This window comes from Medicago sativa, chromosome 4 (genome assembly GCF_051527215.1).
Source record: "Medicago sativa cultivar Bolivia chromosome 4, Bolivia_mono, whole genome shotgun sequence".
NCBI lineage: Eukaryota > Viridiplantae > Streptophyta > Magnoliopsida > Fabales > Fabaceae > Medicago > Medicago sativa.
Window position 1 is genome coordinate 7,879,416 of NC_140752.1, and position 17,342 is coordinate 7,896,757.

Genomic DNA, 17,342 nt, shown 5'->3' on the forward strand with positions numbered 1-17,342 from the left:
CACTACCACCACTGGATTCTCCAAAATGCCAAACCCAGAAATTCAACCTGAAGGTGGCGGTTCCGGTTTTCCAACAATAAGAGATGTCATCCATCAACCAGAGGATGGTGGTGGACATTGGAAAAAAATAATAGGAATTCTTGGTTTATTCTTGAGGAAGATATTGGGTGTTTTTGTTGTGTTTGCCTATACGGACAAAGAAAAGTGGATAGAAAACATGAGAGGCTAGCTTAGTGTCGTAGCAACGGTCATTGCTACCATTTCGTTTCAGAGTTTGACAAACCCCATTGGCGGGTTGTTACCGTTTGAGAACCATAGCAGCATTTGCAGATTTGTGGGTGAATATGAGATATGTTCCGGCCAGGCCATTATGGGAGCGGTAAACCCCAATTTGTTTTTTCCTTACACTGTTTCGACCGCACTATGTTTTTTTGCTTCTTCGATGGTAAATCTTATTCTGCTCAGTGGTATAAGAGTGGAGCACAGAGTGATCATATGGACACTTTCTTTCAGAATGTGGATAGTTCTGACAACATTTACATTTTGCTTTGTAGCTGCTACAATAATGACCATCCCTCATATTCCATCACATCATTACCATCATATAACCTACGAGGCTTATGATTAGTTGGATGTGTCTATGGATCAGTCACCGACTTCAAAGCCACATCGGTGGTTTTCGGCGAAGGGGCCGAAATTGAAGGCGATGAGGATGAAGAAAAGTTGCGAAATCAGCGATTGAGAGAGGAGAAGAGCAACGATTGAGAGAGAAGAGCGAAAATAAAAAGAAATAAAAGATATTTGAGATTTGGGGTTGTTCGCAAGGCCGGCATAATGTATTTTAAGGCCTAAAGTGAAATGTAACCAGAGACCTTTTATATGCGTTTAGATAGAATAAGACAAAATTAAGAAAAGAATTCCATAAGTTCCTTCAATCGAAAGTAATTCTATATGATGTCAGAAATTAAATAAATGAGTATTTTGTCAGCTAGAAATCAAACTTTGGTTTGTCATATTGTGAGAGTATATCCTCTTTCGCTTTAATCAACTTCGTTAGTGCGTGACCTTTTTAATATATGTGTGTACGCACGCGCGCGTGCGCGCGCGTGTGTGTTGAAAATAATATTTAATATAGACATTATTTACCAATTGTTAGAAATTTTAAAATAACAAAATAATATTGAAATAATACAAATATAAATTATTTTTTTACTTTTACAAACTTTGATTGTCTTAATATATTTAAAACAACCAACATCGAATTAGATTGATAGGAATATGAGGCCTAAAAAAATCGGGGGCCTAAAGCCCTTGCTTTAGTGGCATCCCCCTTAGGTCGACCCTGGTTGTTCGATAGTTACATCCCATGTGATGTGACCAATACCAAATTCCACTTCAAAATACCTAGTACTAGAATAATCCAGCTCATAACTCTTGCTCTTTTCAACCATTTTAGCAAGCATTCCTCTTATGTAGTATTGACAACAACATTCTATTTGTCTATTCAATGCCAAAATTACTTTATATTACTTCTAGCTATATGCGAGCTATATATAGATTTTAACATTAATAAAGAATAGTTCAACAGTGCATATTTTTAAATAGGTAATTTATTGTAGGATGGAGTGAGTACAATCCATAACCCTCTGGAGTTAAAATTAATCTAGTGAGCTGTCCATTGGCCCACACGCATCCTCCTAGTCCACACCATCATAGTCCAACAAGTTGAGTTGTCCATTTTTAAGATTTAACCTCTCTTTCGTTCTCACTTATCAGTTCTCTCTCACTCCCAAACCTTTTCTCTCACTCCCAAACCTTTCTCACTTGTTCTCACTTATCAGTTCTCCAAAATGCCCAACGTAAAAATTCAAGCTGAACCGGTCGTTTGTGGCAGTTCCCGTTTGCCAACAATATGAGCTATTATTGGTCAGCCGGAGGATGGTGGTCGATCTTGAAGAAGAATACTACTAGGTGAGTGTAACACCCACGTCGTGGCTTTCGATATCCCGCTAGGTGGATACGAAAGGTTCCCGACCTAAGGGGAACGGTTTAAGCCGCAAGGGACCCCCACGACAATAGTAGGAACCGAAACACATCGGAATGAGAGGGATCCGGAGGCCGTGTAGGTATGGGACTACATGGTTGAAGGAAGGCTTATAAGAATTGTTAGGTACTACCCATATCAACAAGATGCATCTTCTTTTCGGGAGCTCAATCCATAGGAACTCCACAGTTAAGCGTGCTTGGCTTGGAGTAGTACTAGGATGGGTGACCTACCGGGAAGTTTCCCGGTAAGCATGTGAGTGAGGACAAAGCATGCTGAAAAGACTCGTGTTGGTTTGTGGGGTTAGTCGGCAATCCTGTAAGCAGTCTGGGATGTTACACTTGGTATCAGAGCAGACCTCTCCCAGTACGGTGTGGTTCGGGGACGAACCAGGCGGAAGCTGGTGGGCATGTAACACCCACGTCGTGGCTTTCGATATCCCGCTAAGTGGATACGAAAGGTTCCCGACCTAAGGGGAACAGTTTAAGCCGCAAGGGACCCCCACGACAATACTAGGAACCGAAACACATCGGAATGAGAGGGATCCGGAGGCCGTGTAGGTATGAGACTACATGGTTGAAGGAAGGCTTATAAGAATTGTTAGGTACTACCCATATCAACAAGATGCATCTTCTTTTCGGGAGCTCAATCCATAGGAACTCCACAGTTAAGCGTGCTTGGCTTGGAGTAGTACTAGGATGGGTGACCTACCGGGAAGTTTCCCGGTAAGCATGTGAGTGAGGACAAAGCATGCTGAAAAGACTCGTGTTGGTTTGTGGGGTTAGTCGGCAATCCTGTAAGCAGTCTGGGATGTTACAGTGAGTTTGGTTTATTTTTGAGAAAGATACTAGGTATTTTTGGTATATTATGTTTGGTTTATTTTTGAGAAAGATACTGGGTATTTTTGGTATATGGGCCTATACAGATAAAGAAAAATGGATCAAAAACATGTGAGGCATGCTTAGTGTGGTAGCCACTGTCATTGCTATTTTTTCTTATCAAAGTTTGATAAAAATTTAGGAGGATTCTCAACGAATATAAGTTCGAGTTTGCATTTAATCTAGGTTTCATGTGTTTGAGTTATTTAGAAAGAAAGAAATACTAATTTTTAATTTTTTATAGCACAAGAAGGAAACTTTACAACATTTACTTAACAAAATTAAACTTGAATTTTTTTTTATGGTCGAAAGTGATGTTACTTTTGTCTTCAATTATCATTTTTTATGACTTATTCTCTTATATATTTGGAAGTAGTTTCTTAGTTTGTTTTCATTTCTTTTTAGTCATGTGATTTATTTCATATTATGTTGAAATTGTTTAAACTTCTTCCAAGTCTTTTTATGACACTTATTGTGTTGAGAAAACATAGCAGTTTGATTAATATATTTTATTTTAACCTCTTGAATAAAGATTATACAAATTGATGAAATAACAGAGAGATAAATAAAAAGAAATAAAAGATATTTGAGATTTGGGGTTGTTCGCAAGGCCGGCCTAATGTATTCTAAGGCCTAAAGCGAAATTTAACCAGAGACCTTTTATATGCGTTTAGATAGAATAAGACAAAATTAAGAAAAGAATTCCATAAGTTCCTTCAATTGAAAGTAATTCTATATGATGTGTGTCAGAAATTAAATAAATGAGTATTTTGTCAGCTAGAAATCAAACTTTGGCTTGTCATATTGTGAGAGTATATCCTCTTTCGCTATAATCAACTTCGTTAGTGCGTGACCTCGTGCGCGTGCGTGTGTGTTGAAAATAATATTTAATATAGACATTATTTACCAATTGTTAGAAATATTAAAATAACAAAATAATATTGAAATAATACAAATATAAATTAATTTTTTACTTTTACAAACTTTGATTGTCTTAATATATTTAAAACAACCAACATCGAATTAGATTGATAGGAATATGAGGCCTAAAAAAAATCGGGGGCCTAAAGCCCTTGCTTTAGTGGCATCCCCCTTAGGCCGACCCTGGTTGTTCGTTAGTTACATCCCATGTGATGTGACCAATACCAAATTCCACTTCAAAATACCTAGTACTAGAATAATCCAGCTCATAACTCTTGCTCTTTTCAACCATTTTAGCAAGCATTCCTCTTATGTAGTATTGACAACAACATTCTATTTGTCTATTCAATGCCAAAATTACTTTGTATTACTTCTAGCTATATGCGAGCTATATATAGATTTTATCATTAATAAAGAATAGTTAAACAGTGCATATTTTTAAATAGGTATTTTATCGTAGGATGGAGGGAGTACAATCCATAAACCTCTGGAGTTAAAATTAATCTCGTGAACTGTCCATTGGCCCACACGCATCCTCCTAGTCCACACCATCATAGTCCAACAAGTTGAGCCGTCCATTTTTAAGATTTAACCTTTCTCTCTCTTTCTCACTTATCACTCCCAAACCTTTCTCTCTCACTCCCAAGCCTTTCTTTCTCGTTCTCACTTATCAGTTCTCCAAAATGCCCAACGTAGAAATTCAAGCTGAACCGGTTTTGGTGGCGGTTCCCGTTTGCCGACAATACGAGATATTATTGGTCAGTCGGAGGATGGTGGTCGATCTTGGAGAAGAATGCTACTAGGTATGTTTGGTTTATTTTGGAGAAAGATACTGGGTATTTTTGGTATATTATGTTTGGTTTATTTTTGAGAAAGATACTGGGTATTTTTGGTATATGGGCCTATACAGATAAAGAAAAATGGATCGAAAACATGCGAGGCATGCTTAGTGTGGTAGCCACTGTCATTGCTATTGTTTCTTATCAAAGTTTGATAAACCCCCTTGGTGGGTTGTTACCGCTAGAGAAAAATAGCAAAATTTGCACATTTGTGAATGAATATCACATATGTCGGGTCAAGCCATAATGGCTGGTGTAAAGCCCGATCTATTTTTTCCGTTCTTCGCTACCATCTCACTATGTTTTTTTGCTTCACTAATGGTGTGTCTAATTCTGGTCAGTGGAATTAGACTGGAACACCGACTAATCATATGGTTACTGTCTTTCGGAATGTGGACTGTTCTCACCACATTTGCTTATTCCTATGTACTTGTTGTGACTATGATCATCCCTACTATTCCATCATATCGTCTTTCTCATAAAACTATTTATCATAAAACTTACGGATTTATTTGCAACCTTATGATGAGTTAGATTTGTGTTTTATTTCTTATTTTTATGTGCCATGCATCAAGTGCCATTACTTGGGTTGTAGCATATATCTCTAAGAAGATGGAAAAAAAGAGAAGCGAGAACTCTTACCTCAAAAAAGTGCTTCGCCAAGTTTGAAGGTTTATGTAATCTCTTTTTATTTTATTTTATTTTATATTATGGTTTAGGGTAATCTGTTAGAGAGTCTAATTAGACTCAAATAAATAATTTAGCTATTTAGGTTTATGTAATCTCTTTTTATTTTATTTTATATTATGGTTTAGGGTAATCTGTTTGAAGCATCTTTCGTATTTTAAGAAACTTGGTTTATGTAATCTATTTTATTTATATTATTATTATCACCATCTTCAACTATGAGATATATTTGGTTGGTCACAACTTCAAATAAAAAGTATTTGGATACATACACATAAAGTTGAACATCATTTAATTCTTTTATATGTTCACTTTTTTGAGTGTATGCTTAAATGTTGTCTAAATTGACCACACAAGCCTTCATCGTCAACTATTATGCCACACGCTTGTTAAAAAGTTCGTAAATCATTGGAGTGACAAGAATTTTTGGACATGGAATGAGAATATACACTATGCACCCCTCGTGTCTAGTTCACACCTTCAATAAAGAAGCTTAAAATGATAAAGAGGAAAACGAGTGATATCAAAACACGAAGCTTGCTCTATGTCTAAGGAAGCTTTTGGCATTTGCTCTCTACTCTTTCCCCACAGCACAAAGTACAATCCTAGAACCAAACCGCAGCTACCTAAAAGGCTGCTCAAATAACACAAAAGCAATCACATAATTAATGAAACAAATTTAATTTAAAAAAAGAGACAAAAATTAAAACTTCAAATCAAATGATAATATTTTATTAACTAATGAACGAAATTACCTTCCCAAACTTAGTATCTCGCCAAGGAGAATTGCTGAGGAGAACATAGTCATGATCATTGATCAGAGCTAATGGTGTTGACATGGCAAGAAACACTGGTCATCTCTTTTCTATTACCCATGCTTGTAAGTAATATGCCACACCAGTCACCATTATTCCCTATCATCACAATAATTTAGTTGCTATGATCAGTCATGATTTGAGAGATAACAAAATATTATATATAGAAAAAAATAATGAAGTTTGTCAATTTTTTTAAAATAATTAAGTTATGAATTTAATTAAGATTGAGATTCTCTCAAAAAAAAATTAAGATTGAGATTATTACACAATATAACATAGCGACGAGTCTGACATTCGGACCCAATTTCCATTGTTCAAAGTCTCTTTCTACGGCCAACGCTACGACTAAAGATTGAATTGAGCTTAAGGAACATTGAAGAGTTGTGAGTAGCAGCTTTGAAGGTAATGAATTTCCTTAAATGACTTAAAACGAAATTCACGAGTAAGAACGTTAGTTAACTTGTCATACTTCTGCACCTTTGTACCAGAACCAAAAACAACCTTAAAGGGATTAAATGCAATGTCATTATCAAACACATGACAATTATACAAAGTATAAGTCTTGTTTTCTTCGATCAAAGCCTTCCAATGCTTCAATTCTCTATATCAAATTATTACATGAACTCGATCATCCTAAATCCGAGAAAGAAACCAAAAAATATAAATAAATCAAAATGTACATTAATAAGTAACATTGATAAATCATAAAGGAAATTACAATAAATCTTAACTAACTCATCTAACCTTTGCATCACAAATAATGAGCTTCATATGTTGATTCTCATTACTATCAGTCACAATCCAAGAATCCAGCACTCCAAATCCTATTTTCCAAATGTCCAAATCATTTTTGAGATCCTTAATGTAGTCATAATCCATCGACATTGAAATTCCTATATAGAAATACAATAATACATCATTTAATCTTATTCTCTTTGTTCATTCTGATATCAAAAGAAGCTAACATATTTCTATGTGATCAATTTATGTATCATCAAATCAACCTGATCTTAAATGCACAAATTTTTGCATCATCAACTTTCTGTACCTCAATGATATGACCAAAACAAATTTACATCAACCAACTTTCGTACGGCTCAATGATATAGGAAAGAATAAAACAAATATGAAAACTGTTACAAATTTAGGATTACTCACAAAAACTAAAATAACCTACATGCATCAATTTTTTTTCAACTACAGTACCATAAGCTAAAATAACAATTGTGTCAAAATCTTACCATGAGCTAAAATTCAATCATCATGACCTCTACTATACTCCACATAACAAAGGAAGATTTTTCCACATCTTTTGGCCAAAGTTCATTCCATTCAATTTTATGCATTAAAAAAATTACTTTTTTTAATAAGTATTTAATTGATATTGTGTTTGGCCTAACTTCTTAAAAATGTAGAGAAGTTGGAAAAACGCCAGGTCAAACGATACCTTAATCTCTCACAACGACAATGTAGAAGCAACTGAATTTGGGAGAAAAAATTGAAAAATAGTTAAAAGTTATTAAAAATTAGAAAATAATTAAAAAAAAATTGGGAGGGGCAAAATGGGAAATATGGCATAAAATATGTGAGGTGGCAAGCACCAAATCCATCAATTAGGCAATTACAAAAATGCCCCTCCTAGAAGTAAAATGGAAAATTCATATGGCATCATTTTTAATAGAGTATATAGATACATCCATGTTAATAGGTTGGTCCCTTTTAATAAATAAATGTGAGAATTGAAGCAAAATTTCATTTTTTATAGTAGCCTTAATTGCTGATCTAGTATGTTACCTGAACCAGAAAGTGCATTTGCTCGTGAAATTGAAGAAATGAAAAGGATGAAAAAAAATTAAGACGGGGTGTTGATTTTGTGATGGAAAATTTAAACCCAATTTTATTTACCGTCTTGAAAACTTTTCCAAAACGTTCCGCTTTAAACTTTTGTGATCTAAACTTCATTTTAGCCATGGCTAAAATACCGAAAATCTTTTCACAAGTTTTCAAGAAATTTGTTCAATTTTAGAAAACTTTTTAAATGTTGAAAATATTTTGCAGGAGTGAAGTAAAATGACAAAAGGTTAAAATTGAAATTTTTATGGTTTGTAGGAGGAAGATATAAATGTAGGAGTATATGAAAAAAATTTCACAAAACAAAACAAGAATGGCCTAATAAAATATAGGCTTGAACTATTTAGCACTCAGTCCGAAAATGAAAATTGTTCTTTAGGCACCTATGAATTGCTCAAGACACACTAAACTATTAAAAATACCTTAACGACAATTAATTACTATTACTGAAAAATGATTCTGTAAAAATAAAAACACGTATTCTATCCGTGTAATTTGAAGTTCTTTTTATTTTTAACCCTTTAATAAACACGAAGTCTAGAAAAGCAACTTAGAGGTTAAAAAAATTCATGATTTTTTGCAGGCATGTTTAAAATGTTAAAATATGTCTTTCCACAAAAAAATAGATTTTTTAACAAGAGAATGATTCAGTATGAATTTTCCTTATGCATAATTATGAATTTCATAAACAATTCATAATTAATTCGTACCTGATTTAAAAAAACAAAATTTTATGGTGAATGTTCTTATGATCTTCTTACATTGCCTACAAAATTCAAAAACAAAATTTGACATCACTCAGAACAAAATTGTAATTTTGCACGTTTTGGTTGAAAAATCAAACTAAATCGAGGCATCTTTGAAATGCTATGAAACTTTTCTGATTTTTTCTATGTATTTTTATACATGACACTGCAAAGAATTGGCTAAAAAATTGATTTTTAGATTGAGATTTCTGTTGTTTCGATTTTTGTGTTTTTGGCGCTTTAAAAATGCATAATTAATTATTCCCTTGTTGAAAAATTCCAATTTTTATTGTGGAAAGCCATATTTTAACGTTCTAAACATGCATACAGAAAATCATTGGGTTCAAAGGGGTCAAAATTTCAACCTCTATTTTTATTTTTTGAGGATCATTCTCTAGACTTGTGAATATTACATGGTCAATTTAAAATAATTAATCATTTATATAATTATGACAATGCTACCAGAGATACAAATGAAAGCATTTATTATTGGGTCTTGCTAACAAGTGTCTTAAGACCATCCTCAAAGGGGTCTTAAATTTTGAGCTTGGTACCAGTTACGTTCTTTAAGTTATTTAGCCATAACAATTTGAGGGATTTCAGACTTAAAAATGTAAGTTATTCAGGGTCTAAAAGTTACAATTAAATAACTTAAAGGATCTAATTGTTACGAAAAATACTTAAATGACTAATTTATTACAGTTAAATAATTTAAAAGACTTAAGCGGTATGAAAAAAACTTAAAGACCATCATTTGATAATTAAATAACTTAGAGGACATACGGTGTAATTTATCCTATTTTTTTTATTAGTTTTATTTTAAAATATGATAACATGTGCCCTTAAAATCTTAAAATAAAATTAAAAAATAAATATTTCATTGAAAAGATAATTTTTTTACCTTTTAAAGTTATAAATGCACAATTTCTAAAATTAAATTTTACATTTTGTTTTTCATCTTATATCTTTAAGGTACAAGTTAACAAGATCATTTTATTTTTAGCAATTAGATCATCTCCAATTGAGGAGTCTTAATCTCCAATTAGATCATCTCCCAAATGATGATCTAGCTGAGATTGAACATCCTATTGTGTTGCCGGTTCTTTTACTTGAGGATGTGCATGATTCTGAAATTGCCAAATCCAAGAATCCCCCACCACCACCACCGAAACTTGAAATTTCTTTAGGCGATGCGAAAGTAGAGGATGCTCCTCCTCATATTCCTGTTGTTTGTATTGATCATCTAGAATATTTTACCACTACACACAAGTTTGCAACACGAAATGATTTGTTGGAGTGGGTTCGAGACAAAGCTAGGAAGCTCAGTTTTTCCACTGTTATTGGTAAATCCGATAACGGTGGCAATGGAAGAAGCACATTTGTTACTTTGATATGTGAAAGGGGAGGTTCATACACCGAGTACAAGAGAAAGAGTCGGCGCGAGATAGCTGGTTCGGTGAAATGCGAGTGTCCCACTTCCGCTCTATGGAGACGATACCATCGAGAGGATGCAGACACCTGGCCTGATAGATATGTCAGCCGGATGACAGATTATAATGAGTTAAGTCGGGCGGCGGGCGTAGCGGTGATAGAAGATGACGAAAAATTGTACATTATTGAAAATCTTGATCTCGATGAGATGGTTGGTCCTGGTCCTGGTGTGAAGGTTGAAGTGGATGATAATCCCATTGATCTTTCGGCGCCATAGATTAGATATATATATATATATACATATATATATATATATATATATATACATATATATATATATATATACATATATATATATATATATATGTATATCATTAGTTTAGTTGAAATGTATATCATTAGGTGAAATGTGTAATGATATAAATTCAACTCTTTTTTGGTATAATGATATATATATATATATATATATATATATATATATATATATATCAAATCATTTTTTGATATAATATTTAAGTTAATTGTCTTTTATACATACATATATAATGATTTATTGAAAAACAATGATAAAAACCAGAATGACATGCAAATCTGTGTCAGTTCTGTGTACTGGTGCAATCCGGATTATATAATCCGGAAGGTACCGAGGGTAAAATTGAAAAAAAAAAATAGGACGCGCGAGGAAAGACATAGGGTGGAAAAAGTAAAACTCTAGACAAAAATGCTTACATGAATACAAAACAAGAAGAACAAGAGAGTGGTGACAAAGAAACATATATATTTTTTTTTTTAAGGAATTGCTCAAATATGAAAAAGAAGAAAAATGTGGGAAAAAAAAGATACTACAAAATACAAAACATTTGGTTAAAACAATAAATGATATACGTTAAAAGTAAAAATCATATTTGTAAAAAAAAGAAAGCAAAAATAAGTTTTTTTTGTTAGTTTTGATTTTTAACGAAAGAACTCTGATAATTCAACGTTCGGAGAAATAAAGCCTATCTAAAAATTATCAGATATGTTATTTGAACAACTATTTGTGGGATAACTTATGTGATAACCCAAGATATATAAAGAAAAGTATACAACGACACAAAAACAATGGAGAGAAAATGTAAAAGCACAATGTGAATATAAAATGAAAAGTTATCATAAAATGGTTGTTTAAATATCATTTTTAAATAATTATTTCATTAAAAAATTGAATTTGAGTTTTTCTCTACAATTTATTTTCGGATAAAGTTGATTAACCATCTAAATTCAATCATTTGGTTATAAAAATCAGTCTACGGACATCATTTTTTTATTTATTTTTAGGTTAGTTGATTCATTAAATTTAAATAGGAAAATGATAACTTGTGTCCTTAGAGTATATGTTAAGGTTTTAAAAATGGAAATTATACATCATAAATTATACCAATTTATTTTTCATATGATTGAAATTTAATATTTCATAATAAATTCTTACTCTTTGTAAAAACCTAAACATGTGCACTATGATCATAAGTTAACGTGACCAATTTAAATGGCGCCGTCTACGGTGGGAGACCTTGATAGGTCTCCTACCGGTGAGAGACCTCATTTTTTTTGTTTTTTTTTTTTTGCAAAATGAATGGAGCCATTGGATTAAATCCAATGGTTGAGTAAAAAAGGACAAAAATGATGCTTTTGCTATTTCATTCTTAAATTAGGGGTATTTTGGTAAAAGCGATAATAAATTTAAAATATTAAAATAATTTACCGGAATTTTTCGAAAAAAATGAAATAATTTTTTAAAATTGAAATTTTCGTAAAAAAATGAAATAATATATCCAGATTTTTCGAAAAAAATGAAATAATTTTTTAAAATTGAAATTTTCGTAAAAAAATGAAATAATATATCCAGATTTTTTGAAAAAAAATGAAATAATTTTTTAAAATTGAAATTTTCGTAAAAAAAATGAAATAATATATCCAGATTTTTCGAAAAAAATGAAATAATTTTTTAAAATTGAAATTTTCGTAAAAAAATGAAATAATATATCCAGATTTTTCGAAAAAAAATGAAATAATTTTTTAAAATTGAAATTTTCGTTAAAAAATGAAATAATATATTTTCAAAAAAAATCAGATTTTTTAATGATTTTCAAAATTATATATTCCATTTTTTTTCATTTTTCAAAAAATTATATAATTTTCCATTTTTTGCAAGGAAAAAAAAAGGAGGTCTCTCACCGGTAGGAGACCTATCAAGGTCTCCCACCGTAGCCTTTGCCAATTTAAATACATTATACATGATAAAATATGGAAAGGATAATAGAGGTAGGTAGATCCATTATTATGTGAAGTGAAGTAAAGTGGTGAAGATTGAAAAGACTAGACAATGATAAAAAAAAGAGTTGAAAGAGTGTACCTTGTACGGCAATGATATGATATTGATAGTAATAGTATTTATCTGAAACAGTTTCATCTTGCATGTGGAAGTACTGCAAGCATGGGAAAGATATTGCTGAAACAGTTTAAGTTTATGAATTATGAGTACTGTGACTGTCCTTTCCACTATCCCTTTCTCCGTACAACTTTCAGGTTACTCTCCAAGCAAACATCAACTGAACCCTCTGATCCAGAAAGAAGATGTTAGATTTCATGTCGTTTTTATCCTAAACTCTATTTGGCAAGTAATGACATGTCTTAAGAAATGATATTTATACGGATTAAATATGTTTTTTATCTTTATAAATACGTTAATTTTTCATTTTAATTCCTCAAAAGTTTTCCATCTTCACTTTTGATCCATCATTTAAAGTAAATTCATATGTAGAATTCATATTTTTGAATAAAATTTTTCAGAAAAATTCATAATATTTTAAGAATCTTTCCCAAAAAATTTTTAGATTTTTTCAACAAAACATGGATTTAATATGAATTTTTATATTTTTAACAGTTAAAAATTCATATTTAATTTGTGTTTTGTTAAAGAAATGTAATTTTTTTGGGAAAATATTATGCACATTTCTGCACAATTTCATTAAAAAATAAAAAAATAAACTTAAAAATAGGGACCAAAAGTAGTCATTGTAAATTTTATAAGGACTAAAAGCAGATGGAAAATTTTAGAAGGATTAAAACGAAAAGTTTATATATTTATATGGACCAAAAACATATTTAACCATTTTTTTTTATTGTTTTGATATTTGTGTCAATATCTACATTTCTTCATATATCTTTAATTGTTTTATAAGTTGTCTAAGCGTGTGTTTGGTTGTGCGGTGAGGATAATTGATTTTGATAGAATTGATTCTGTAGAATTGATTTTTGTTGAAAGTAATTCAGACTAAAAATAGTTTTTGTTTGGATACATTGAATTGAACTTTTTTTTTTTGGTACATACATTGTATTGAACTTTAAATACGTGTGTGAGTAAAATCAATTCTGGAGACAGAATCAACTCTTCGCAACATCAACTAAACATGTCAGAATGAATTCTATACCTCTAATCAATCATGATTCCTCTACAAGTGTAACCAACATATACTAAAAATGATCGTTCAAATAACATCTCATTTAATATATTGAGCGAATCAATTATATCGAATGACTCGAATCAATAACGGTAATGACCGGATTAACAAATGACATGTAGTTTTAATATTAATTAGTGACTCAAATCAATAAATTCTTACTCATATCATGTTATAATTCTTCTTTACAAGACCCTTTTTAGACTTTATTCATCCACCCACCTTATGATCCGTGATCTTGTGTTGTGTGGGACTGTGGAATGGATACACTTCTTGATGCAGTGCTTGCTTCCACCATCTTTTGGAAGATTGTGCAGCATGTCTTTTGCATATAAGTCGTGCTAACAGCATTTTTTTTATAACACTCAATTTAAGAGAATTAATCCATTCAAAATAAAATTATATTATATCATATCATATCGCATTTGATTAAATGGTAAGATTTATCGATCAAATGGTAAAAACAAATTTGTATATAATGCAAAACTTGTCTTCCTAATGCACCGTAAAATTGGACCAAATCATAAACTTAGGTGCTTAACTAACTTAGTGAAAAGAATAATGTTATGAAAGTTATCTCAAAATACAACATATTCTTCTAGATCTGACAACATGTTGGATGCAGTTTTTCTTGCAGGCTTCATCATGCACAGATACACCGATATAGCACCATTCTAAGGGTTAACCCCCACATGTACCAGATAGCACACTTTGGTATTGAATTAACCTTTTCAGTGTGCCCCCCTTGAAAAATTAACAATTTTTGATAGCTGCCAACCTTCGTTTCCCGAAAAAGGAAACTGGTGTCAACTATTGCTTAATAGTGTGTGTACAGTTATAATAAGCTTGGCATCAAAAATCGATCACTGCATGAAAAAAAACAACGGGTAAAGAAGTAGGATGATTCTCTCTTAAAAAAGAAGGTAAATTGTGTATCATCTATGCTAAAAAAACGATAAATTGTAATATTTTTTTTTATACTATATACAAAGAAAAATCGACCCTGTTTGTTGAAAAACATTGTATCCCGCCAGACACAGTGGCGGGACCGGGACAGGACATCACTAGTTAATTATGCTCAATTTGGTCAGGCTCATTGTCATCCGTGGATGAGCCTCGGGAAGAATTAACAACTTCTTCATCAAATTTATGTCAAAACATCATTTTAAAATATGATACAATTTAGATAGACTAACAAAAGTTTTATAAAAAATAATTATATAAATGTAAAGAGGAATCAATCGATTTTTTCATTAATATATAATTATAATGATCAGAATGTTCGTAATACTCCTCACGTTAGAATATCAACAGTAACATCATTTAAACAAGTTTTGATTCTATGTGTTGGTCAACAATTCAAAAACATATTTAATAAATTATCGTCAAATGTTAACTTGTCAAGTCTGTTCTTCGTCACTACTATCATCCATAAAAGTACATTATTTCTAAGAGGAATGATATTTTGACAACCAATTTTCAACAACTTTTGTGACAACTCTCTTTCATACTCTCATTATACTTTTATTCTATCTCTTCCTTTTTCTCTCTCTATTGTTATTGTCCAATAACAATGGAGGAAAAATGTTGTCTCTAAAAAGTTGTTGAACATTGAATGTCAAAATATCATTCCTCTATTTCTAAGTCTCATACATCAAGAGACAAATTTGTCGGTTCAAAAAGTTCAACATCATCTTAAAGTCGATCATGTACATCTCCACTTATGTGTGACAACCTTGTGTCACCTTTTTAAACCTTCTTATTTCTTAGGATAAGTGTTGTGAATTCGGATCAACACTCATACAAATACTTTGATGCGTGAAGCAAAATTAGAGCAACCAAAACCAAAGTGATTAAACTAGCACAAACAATAAAACAAGATAAAAGGGAAGAATAAATACACAATGATATTTGTTCACTCAATTTGATCCAAATTTGACATACGTCTGGAGGAGAGAGATCTCTCGAATTTACTATCAAAGAGTTTCTTGCAAAGAGATACAAGATTTACAAAAAATTAGTCTTCAACAAGTTCTCTAAGAACAAACCTTAATATCTACCCTTTTCTCAAATCTTTTCATCTGGTCAAGAGACTCAATGATTTATCTCAAAAGTGTTTCCAATGTGTTTACCAACCCTAGTTTCTATCCCAAAAGAAACCAACACTTAACCTTTGATTTTCTAAGGGTTCTTTCTTTTGGTAAACCATAGTTTGTCTCACTTTCACCTCTTGCTTAAAATTAAAAGAAGCTATATATATATAGTCCTTGCTTTCCTCCTCCCAACAAGACACCACCGAAGCATCCACATAGCCCTCTAAGGCAAATGAAAATTGATTAGAATCATCATTGCCCCTAACTCAGGATAATCCTTCTTTAAGTGACTAGTCTTGTGACATTTGAAGCACTTGTACTTCGACTTGCCCCCAAACTTTGAGTTTTCAGGATGTCCTTTATTCCCGCCTCTTCCTCTTGAGACTCAAGCCTTCACCTCTATCATCAAAATTTAAATCCTTTGACTTGGTTAACTTCTTGGTTCTTAACGCCGTTTGGACTTCCTCTAAGGCGACAATGGTTTCTTTACCATAAACATGGTATCCTTGAAGTGATCAAAGGATCTGGGTAATGCACAAAACAAGAGTAGAGTTTTGTCTTTATCCTCAATTTTCACCAAATCATCAATAATTTTGTTTAAATCCGTCAATTGTTCTGTGATGGTTTTTGACTCCACCATCCTAAATGGGTAGTTTTTTTTTTTAAGAATTGCCTATGAGCCAATGACTTGGTCATTTACAATGACTTGGTCATTTACAATGACTCCAACCTTGTCCACATTGTCGTTGTGGTTGTCTCATTCATGACTTATCTCAAAACTTTATCTATGAGGCACAAGATAATGACACTCATGACCTTGTCCATCATCTCGATCTTATGTGCTTGTGACATGGTAGCCGACAACGCAGTCTCACCCTTCAGTGCCTCTGCACACCTTTGTTAAATCAAGACTACATCATTCTCGACCTTCCACAAACCGAAAATTGTTGGTCTTCGTTAAATTCCTTGATATCTTCACTTTGATGTGTGAAGCGAAATTAGCAACAACCAAGGTGATTAAACAAGCACAAACAATAAAATAAGATAAAGTAGTAGAAGAAGACAACGATATTCGTTCATCTAATTCAGCCCAAATTTAACCTATGTCTGGAGGTGAGATCTCTTCAATTCACTATACGTGTTTCCCAAGTGTTTACCTACGCTATTTTCTAACCTAAAATGAACCAACCCTTAACCTTTGATTTCCTAAGGATCTCCTCTTCTGATAAATTATATTTTGCCTCAGTTTCACCTCTTGCTTAAAAATAAAAGAAGTACTTTATATATAACTTTGATCTCCTTCTTTCTATTCAATTCTAAACGATGCAGAGCTTCTTAAATATCTATATTTTCAACCAACACAAATATATACGAGCACAAACGGTATATAATCGCATGTATATGTAAAATTACTCAAATGGTTTCCATAAAATATTTAAAAAAAAATAAAAATTCTAATATTTTTATGAACGTATACATATCTAAGTATTCATAACATTCTACTCTCCTTACCTCAGTCAGTCAATGTTGATTA

At 32.0% G+C, this 17,342-nt stretch overlaps 1 pseudogene; it reads left to right on the top strand.

The window, feature by feature from the left end:
- The first annotated feature begins 25 nt into the window (after positions 1-25).
- On the top strand, positions 26-5,513 carry LOC146925960 (uncharacterized; annotated as a pseudogene).
- Positions 5,514-17,342: the final 11,829 nt, after the last annotated feature.